Here is a 9,949-nt window from a genome sequence, read left to right as displayed (position 1 = left end):
TTGGAAAAGACCTTGAAGATCATCAAGTCCAACCGCAGCCTAACCAGTACCCTATCTCTAAAAACTCTCTGCTAAATCATATCCCTGAGCACCACATCCAAATGACTCTTAAACACATCCAGGGATGGCGATTCAACCACCTCCCTGGGGAGCCTATTCCAGTACCTAACCACCCTTTCTGTAAAGAGGTTCTTCCTAATATCCAACCTAAACTTGCCCTGGCACAACTTGAGGCTATTTCCCCTTGTCCTGTCACATGCCACCAGTGAGAAGAGACCTGCCCCACTCTCACTGTAAGAACCTTTCAGGTACTGGAAGAGGGCGATAAGGTCTCCCCTCAGCCTCCTTTTCCCCAGACTAAACAGCCCCAGCTTCCTTAGCCATAACCTTCCCATCAAAATCAGATGATTTTGTGGCCATCTTGCAGGCTCCAGGCCAGAATCTGGTTGATGCCACAGCAGAGCAAAAGCAGTGGTGTAACATAAGGAAGAGCACGGTGCTTTGCCTCAGAGCCAATCCCTATTTTTTCCTTTGATTAAGTTCTGCTGCTTGCTCAGCTATCACTCACCCAATGCAGTGCTGCTTCTTCCAGCCCCAGCTCAGCAGCTCTGTGGGGGTTTGTTGTCATGGGACAAAACACAAACTGAGCACTGGGAATGCTGATGCCATCCTGCAAGTTCATGAAATGGTCTGGATAATGATACTATGAATATAACGAGAATTGCTGATAATTGCTCCCTAGGCTTCTGTTTTAAACTGGCACTCTGGTAAGGTTAACTTCTAATGAACTCCAGGTCAGTTTGGTAAAGTACTGCTTAGATGAGAACAATTCTTGTGGAATACACACAGCGTGAGACAGCTGCCAGCACTGCGCCTTACTTGAGGAGGTGGAAAAATGCCTGGATATCCTCTGCTGCTTTGGTTTCACTTCCTCCTTTGCTTCAGGTTCAGACAGACCTTTTGTGTTCTGAGAGCTGCTGTGAGCCTATGGGCTGATCGACTGCTGACACAAATACAGAACTCAGTGGAGAACTCAGCTTCTACCAAAACATGGGTGTGCCCCATTTTTTTGTACTAACATTCCAAATAAGCTAACCCACCTATCTTTGCTCACTGAAAACAAATCTCTGAGGGCAGATTTTCCTATCTTTATATCACAGGAAATGAGTTTACATCTGTGGTTCAGCAGCTATGTAATATTATTTATCCCTTCTTCTATAAGCAGGCACCACAACTAAGCAGCAGCAAATGGGTTTGTTTGTTTGCTTTTATGTTTTCGCTTCACTGCTGTATCAGCATTCATCCAACCAGACACAGAGGCCTCATGCAAGGGTAAGCAAGCACATGGTTTCTGATTTCAACACTGCTTCTTATCTGTGTTCCTGTCACTTTGCTCATCCGGGTATTAGGTTGTTAGGGATAGGGCTTTGTCTTTACAGTGCAGCAGCTCAAAGGAGCTGTAAATGCTGAACAGGGCAACAGAAACACAGTGAGCTATGGGTGTATGAAGGTTAAGGAAGTCTCTTTGGAGGAGTGAAACTGGAAAGCTGGACTGCAAGGGCAAGATGGCTGTCCAAACTTCTGCCCTAGTGAAGAGAAAAATATGTAATTAAATCCCATCTTCTTGCTCCTTTGCTATTTATTTTCTCTTCTGCTTACTTAGTTTTCAGGCTTTCAGACAGGTTTCGCGCCTGGTTACTTGAGCTCCACCATCAACAAAAGCAGCAGGAATGCGTGAGTAAAGGGCAGGATGGGAGCCTGAGGTTGATTCTTTGAGAGACCTTACTTTGAGACCTTTGTTTTAAGGAGTGTTGGGTGTAAGAAAGACCACACTATGGAATTTTCTCTGTAGGTTGATGGTGTTTATTAATCAAGTTAGTAACTGGAGTTCATTGGAAAGGTTACATTTTGAGAAAGACGTGGAACATTTACTAGCAAGGAAAAAGTCATGTTTCAGAACATAAGATTTTCCAAAGTTTGTTCCCTTTTTCATTCCTTCCTTGTTCACTTAAAAAAAGAGCTAATGGCAAGGGAAAAAAGGGAATGAAATAAAAATACAAATCTTTAAATTAAATGTGAAGGTTACACTGCTTTAAACCATATATGGTAAGTGACAGATTAAATATTAACCTATTCACATTAGCTTACGGTTTGATCTGAATGGCTTAGTGTTATCTCTCAAGATAGCATGCTGGATGACTTACTGCACTGTTTTGTCTCTAACCAGTTCAGCAGCAATAAAGTGCTCAGGTTCGTTCTATTGCTACGCTAAAATGTTTCACCAGCAAATTCAGCCTATGTTTAAAAGTATCACCTCTGGATGCAGCTGCTCGGAATCACGTCCTCCCAAAACAAACTCAGTGAGATGGTGTTTTTCTTACAGGGCAGCCACAGGTCAATCAGACAAACTTTGCTTCTTTCTGTGGCTTCCTATTCTGCTTGATTCTGCTTTCGGCTGGATGGCACATGGGCAGCCACAACAGGTGACAGTTCTGGCGCTGCTGTTTAGAAGTCCTGAGGTGCTGGTGGGGCTTTCATCAGTTCTTTTGTCAGCTGCTTGCTGGGTTAGATAGCTCATAATTCATTATGGTACATCGGTTCCAGTTAGTTTGCTTGTACGTGTTCAGATGCTGTGTGGCTGCCTCTTAATTAGCCAGGGAGTTATGAGAACCTTGAGAACCACTAATCTTAGCTGCTGAAGCCTATATGCCTCACTCAAGATGTCTACTGAGAGCTCTAATTCTCTCATGCTCTCAGCACTAATCTACTTAGAGTTCCTGTTGGAGATTTTGAACGCTGGGCAGAACAGAATCTGTTTGGGCTACATTTCCCTACTGACAGTAAGATTGAAATGCATCACGGAGATATATTTCTTTTTTAAACCGCAGAAACTTGGGTCTTTTAGATAATGTGAAAACAATAAATTTGATGAAAAATGCCTCTGAGCTGCGAGCCTATTCAGGCTGAAGTATGAGAAAAGCCACAGCTTTTGATTTTGATCCTCAAGTCAGCTAAGTAAGTTAATGCTGCCTGAGAAGAAAGGTTGCCCTTGGCAGTTTCTATCCCTAGAAGAATCTCCTTTTGTTTGAAGGCCCTTTCTGTGCCCTTTGTTGGCAGTTCATTCCTGGAAAAATTCCAGGCTCACCTCCCTGCTTTCTCAGGCTGGGAGAATCGGTTCTTTAGGGCCAAGTCCCCATAATAGATCTCCAGTAGTCACTTCTTGCATGACAGCCTCAGCTGACATCCTTATTGCTGCGCAGTACCAAAGACAAGAGGGTCTGCAAAAGCTTCTGTGTGGTCTATCACAGATAACGTAACAGACACCTGTACTGATTTGCTTGATTGCTGCCGTACATCAGCAGGATCAATTGATCATGTTCCCTGGGCTGCTCCTGGAAATGAATGTATTTATTTTTTTCCAGAGCTATTTTATAGTATTTTGAATTTTGTTCTGTTACTGATATTCCTCTATTGCAGCAATTTAACACATTTTCTTTGGTTTATTCCTATGCTCAGACTGCTATTAGCTCTGAAAAGGAAGCTTGCTACCTTGAGTACAGGTAAGCCTATACTGTGAAACTTATGTATTGCAGCTCCTTCAAAGGAGAAAGGTGTAACTAAGTGCTGCAGTCAAGACTGCAGGGTAAACAATTCTGTGATGGGTGCTGGAATGCCGCATTCCTGCTTTAAAATACAATAATTTTATGCTGCAAATGAAATAAAAAGAAGGATCTCTTCTCTTTGGTGATGTGGAATTAGTATCCATGCCTAGTTACTGGCCAGGAGTTTTGTGCAGTACACCCTATTCTTGAATTACGGGGACAGACAGGGGAAAATGGATCCAAGCTACAGCAAGGTGTGCTGTCATTCAATTCTTGAGTTACTCCAGTTGATGAGAAGAGAAAATTCTATCAGTACTTTATATTGAAAGTAATCAGGACAGATATTTGAGACAGGTACGATCTTTCTAAAGACTGTAGAAATGATATTTTGCATTCTGGACCAAATCTGACTGTGTTGCAGGGGGTAAAGGGAAGCTGAAATGCTGGCACGTCAGTAAATGCACTGTGTTGAAAGCAAGATCCAGTGTCCAAGTTAAACAGTATATTAAGTCACGTGTAATAGACTGTGAACTGTCAAGGGAAAATCTGGACCCCTCACAGTACAGAAAATGGTCTAAACGAAAGCAGCTGTGTGGTGAAATTCTTCTCCCATACTGTGACACTAAATAGTTAGCTGATTTTTATCAGATTTAGCAAAAGAAATCCCCCAGAAGTTAGATAAGGGCTGGGAAATGGCAACTGAGGGATATTTTCTGTCAGTCTGCTAAACTAATAGCTTAAATCAAGTGGAGTTATTCGTTGTTGAAATGCAACAAGATCCTTCTTCTGGTGGGCCTTTCTATTTCATGATGCTCCTGTTTTACCCTAACTCCAACTGACTGTAGTTCTTCAAAGCTTCTCTTGCTCCAGCTATGGTTAAGGAAATTTAATAAAGCAAAAACAACGAGAAGTGTAAAACATGCAATTAAGTCCATAGGTAATTACATATTATTACCTATCATCTGTAACTCTTTATTCTGGGGAAAAATGCAGTATCCTGGAAATAGGTTTCTTTTGAGAGCAATGGCAATATTAAATAGCAGAAACCAAGCCACTGTGTTCCGTGTGGCATTACAGCCACATTCCCAGGGAAAGCCTGGGCCTATTTAAACCACAATGCAGAATGCATCCCACAGGCAGTCACGAGTTGTTGATCATATTTCACAGCTGGATGAATGCTGTTCAGCGCAGTTTTCAATTACAGAGGTGCTGCAGTTGAGGAATGTTAAGTTGTATGGGAGACATATGGGCGCCAGTCAAGTTGTCTTTAAGTCATAATGTGGTGTAGCTGGATGTTAGGGATGTCCCTGAGTGCACACACTGCCCTGAAGTCATTTACCTGCCAGTGGTCCAGGAACAACTCAGACCATCCTTGAATGGATGAGGCACAGCTGGGGACAGACAATGGACTGAGTGAAACAAGGTGACGGATCCATGTTTGCAGGAGGGCTTCAGGTGGGGATTTCAGACTGTCCTGAAGACTCTCCTCACACAGCAACTGCAGAGCCAAGACAAAATCCCACGTCCAAATTTGTCAGTTAACATCCTGGGTGAGAACCTGGTCCTTCCACAGGCTGACCAAACTGAATGCAGATAGGATGATAGTAAATGGTCCGTGGGAACAGTTTCTGCAGAAGAATAAATGATCACACAGGACACACTCATTGAACGTGGTTAATATGATGTTTTACATGTAGTTTAAAATCATCTATAGCAATGGATGATGCGTGTGCCAAAGCAGTGGCAGAGGATCTCCCAGCACAACCAGGTTATGAAAACTGAACAGAGAATCCAGAGAGTTCCAGCGGACCCAGCTGAAAACATCACTGCAAGGAAGGGGAAATCCTCAGCAGCAAAGAACCATCTTGTTTGGGAGATCCGAGCAATACAGTGTGCCAAGGTCCCAACCTTGTTTTTTTTAATGCTGTCCATTTATTTGTGATGACATTCAGTCAAAAAATATATATATTATTTCCATCCAAGATACGCACCTAACAATTAATTTTGTCCAGGTAGGTAAGTCCAATGGCTTTCAAAATAAATCAGTTAGCCCTGCTGGAACCAATCTGTTCAGTACAAGCTGTAACAGCAAATTCAGTGCTCTCTCTTGCTTGAAATATTGGAGAGGACTGAATGTTAACAGCTGTTTATGCAGTGCCAGATTTCACTGACATCCAGTCAACTTGGATGCACATGGCTTTTTGTTTTGGGTGGGGCAGTATTACCATAAACCTAACAACAGACTATAATTTACTTAGATGACAATTTAGTACTATCAACCATCCTGCCAAGTAGTGCACTTGGTACTGATATTCACAACTGGTTCTCTGCCATAAAAACTGTATACGTAATGTGAGCTGCAGGAGTCTGGGGGCAACAAATTGTACTACATGCCTTTTTTTTTTTTGACAAGACTAACATTTTTATCTCTCTGTTATAGCCACAAGAGAAAGGAGTCATTATGTAGATACTCTCTAAAAAGGGTATTTATTCCCTAAACATTGTGTGGTCACATGAGTATTGTGCAATGAAAAGCAAATTAAAATCAGCTTCTACATACCACTGCCCTTAGCAAAGATACTGAACTGATCTTAAATGTACCTCTAGGCTCTCTCTCTGCACTGTCGGTACAAATCTTTGTTCCATGACAGCAGGGGCCCACATCAATTGAGAGGAATGGCTTATTTTAATTGCCCCAGTAGCATTCAGTTAATCACATCTGAATTTATTAAGACCTTTCAATAGGCAGTTTAATCACAGGGTATGCCTGAAAGTTCAGTTGGGTCATTGTATTTATAGGAAAACTGCAAAACCTCAAGTATATCAATTCGTCCCTATACTGCATTGTTCTGATCCCTGAAGATAGCTGATGAAATATGTATCTGCAGGAGCTCATCTGTTTATGATATTTATTACTTCGAACTATTAGGATCTCTATGTGTTCTGTTTCAATGAAGACTATTTATGGAATGGTGATCATTTTCACCTGCAAAATCCTGTTTTATTTGACCTCGAGGAATAACTTGTGGAGCTTTTCCTCTATAAAATGGCCTTGTTAACACTTCCCGGTTTAAGGAAAGAATTGTGAAATCTAATTTATTGCAATCTGAACATCCTCATAAGGATGGCACATATTCAGGTCTGTAGGTATTTAATCATAGCACTTTCTTTAACAAAGCTCTAGAGCTTGTATATACTTTCTAGCATGGCTTCAATGAAGCCTTAATATCAAACCAATGTGCATTTAAGCTGGTCCTGTGGAAGAAAACTAAAGAGGTCCTTCTTCCTCCCTGGAGTATTAGTTGTGTCCCCTCAATTCCTTCTCTGCTGCACGAGCACAAGGACTTGGTCATGTGCTCAGTGACCCAGACAGAGGGTACCACTATCTACCTGAAAAACAGACTTTCAACAGCATCAGTTCACTACAGGACAGCAGATATGTATTTGTCAGCATAGTTTTTGTTGCATGTAAATATGAGCATTCAGATAGAGGGAAGCACAGACTACTTTTGTGGGGACAACGCTGGCATAACCACCAAACTGCAACCTAGAGACATTTGTGTTTCAGCTATGCACAAAGTAAAACAACCTACCAAACAGCTTCTTGCTCAGATACTTTTTACCAAAGCACATATTTATAAGACCAAAATGCGAAGATAATAGACAGGCAAAGAAAGTGACGTTCTAATTGCCTACAGAATTTATCAGCTAACTTATTTATGTACATTGTAATAGGACAAGCTGGGCAGACTCAGGGTGGTGCAGTAATCCTGTCACTAAGGCTATCAACTGAATGTACACAGACTTTGTAACTGCTGTATCACTTCTGAGATTGTTATCAGTGGTAATAATGGAAAATAAACCATCTAAAAACAGCCAGATCAGTCCTTTGTCCAGCTACTGGGTGAATGGCTCATTCAGCCATTCTAACACATAGCAGGAACTGGAGCAGAGATAACAAAAAGGGGCCCCGGCCAGAGCTGCTGCTGAAACAGCATTCATAGAAACCTGGTTCAAACTCCCAGGCAGTGTCTGTGGAGCTGGCAGAAAAGTTAGTGATATCATTTGAAATGAATGTGGGAATTATGATGGGGGAAAGCAAATCTGTTTATTTTCCGAGATTTTATGTATAATGTTAATACATACTGCTTGTTCCAAACCCAGGTGCTTGTTAGAACGCTTTTTCATGTCTTCTGCGCTCCATTTTCTGGGAATTTATGTCTGCCAAGGGAGTTCATACTTAATCAAGAAAAAAACTAATTCATTACTATGTGAGAGAATTACTGAAGCTGTTCATAAATTATATTAACGCTTTTGTCCCCCAAAAGGATAGAGCAGAGAAGATGGATATAGCCATGCTTCCAAAGAGCCCTCAGCAAATTCCTTTATTTCCTCTTTTCCCATCACTCTTTGCTCCAGCTGAGAGACACTTTCTTTGGAATTACCGTGCTAGAAGCATTTCAAGGAAAAATTACAAGCTCTGGCTTGAATTGTCTTATGAGAAGTCATTTTTCACTGTGTATTTAAAACTAGCTGATGCTAAGATACAGAAAAATAGCTAGAGGGTTTCCACCTTGCCTCAAACACAATTAATGTGCATTTAATAAAAAAATACATGGAATATAACAGAAGTTTGGGAAAAAGTGAAGAAAACGAATGAATACAGCTATATGGAGTCATTGCAAGGGCACTTTTAGCTCAGCATCTAGCCTGAAACTGCAGTTAACATCAGATGCCCAGGGAAGAAATGTCAGAATGAGGCAAACAAATAATGCATCTCAAATAATGCATCTTCCTTGGCAATCACACGTGGCTTCTGGCAGTGTGGTTCAGAGACTTTCTGAACTAGAGGTGATATTTCAGTATTCAATACCTGTAAACAGATATTCTTGGAGAAGAAAAAAAAGCTAAACCTAAAAGATCTTTTCTGACTGATCTAAACTTAAGTGTCCTTAACATCCAAAGACAGTTTCACACCTTAGCTATACTTCAAGCACCTTATTTTATTCTGAGGACTTTTGTTTTCCATTTTCTACTTGATAATTTTGTTCAGTACAATTTAGGTCTTCTATTAGAAAAGGCAACCACTCTGTCTTTGGTTTTTCTGTGTCATGACTTTCTACATCTCTGTCATGTGACTCAATAGTTGCAGTTTATTGAATTACTTCTTTTTACGCAGTTTTTTACCTTTGATAATGCTTGTCGTGTATCTGCTATCCCAAGAGCATGTTTCTAGTGATTTGAGAATATGGAAACATGAAATAAACTAAGTGTTTCAGAGCATAAGGATTTATGAACCTTAACATATGGCAAAACTTGGTCTTCAGCCAACTCAAGAAGGCTGAAGAACTCATGAATCATTATTGTTGTACATTAAGTTCAAGTAAAAGCACCTTGGTTTGCATATGGTGCCTTCACCCACACTTTGACTTCAGTTTTCGAACACTTACTGAAAACAGAGAAGCAGAAATGCAAGTGCTGTGGGCAGAAATCCAAAGATGACATAGGCTGCATGAAATGTAACTAACTCTTCAATATATGGGTTGAAATGTCATTTAAGGTGAGGGCACCTTCCAATCTGAAACTGCCAGATCTCTCACAAAGCCATCCTGGTGTGATATATGTCAGCTTTGAAGGCTGATAGCCCACCTTAGAACCAACGGACAAGATCAGTTCCCTAAGTCACCCAAGTTACCAGCAGTTAGCCTATTTCCCTCTGAATGATTTTCTGGGGCTACTCATCTCTTACTGCGGGGGATTTTAGGGAGATTAATTTCCACAGTAAGCTGAAATAGATGTCTGAAAACAGAGGAGGTGGCAAAGTCAAACTCTGAAGAACATTCATCTTACTCCTCCTAAAGGCTCAAGTGTGTTTTCAAAGACTCAAACAGTGAAGAGCTGCTCACTCTACACTCAAAACTCGATTTCATAATGACATGACTGACAAAAGTGGTCGAAATATCATCTTATTTGTGAAAAAGGGTCAGAAGCAATGGGCATCAATGCTGACTGAAATGGTCAGGGCCACTCTTGGAGGGAGTGACAAAGATGATTAACGGCCTGAAGCATCCCTTGTATGAGGGAAGGCTGAGAGACCTGGGGCTGTTCAGCCTGGAGAAAGCTTAATGGGGAATCTTATCAATGCTTATAAACATCTAAAGGGTGGGAGTCAAATGGATGGGGCCGGGCTATTTTCAAAGGTGCCTGGTGACAGAACAAGAGCTAATGGGCACAAACTGGAACATAGGAAGTTCCACCTGTGAGGGTAACAGAGCACTGGAACAGAGCTCGTGGAGTCTCTCTGTCTGGAGATATTCAAGATGCACCTGGACACCTTCCTGGGGGTC

This window comes from Excalfactoria chinensis, chromosome 2 (assembly GCF_039878825.1).
Source record: "Excalfactoria chinensis isolate bCotChi1 chromosome 2, bCotChi1.hap2, whole genome shotgun sequence".
NCBI classification, from domain to species: domain Eukaryota; kingdom Metazoa; phylum Chordata; class Aves; order Galliformes; family Phasianidae; genus Excalfactoria; species Excalfactoria chinensis.
Note: the sequence above shows the minus strand (reverse complement) of the source record.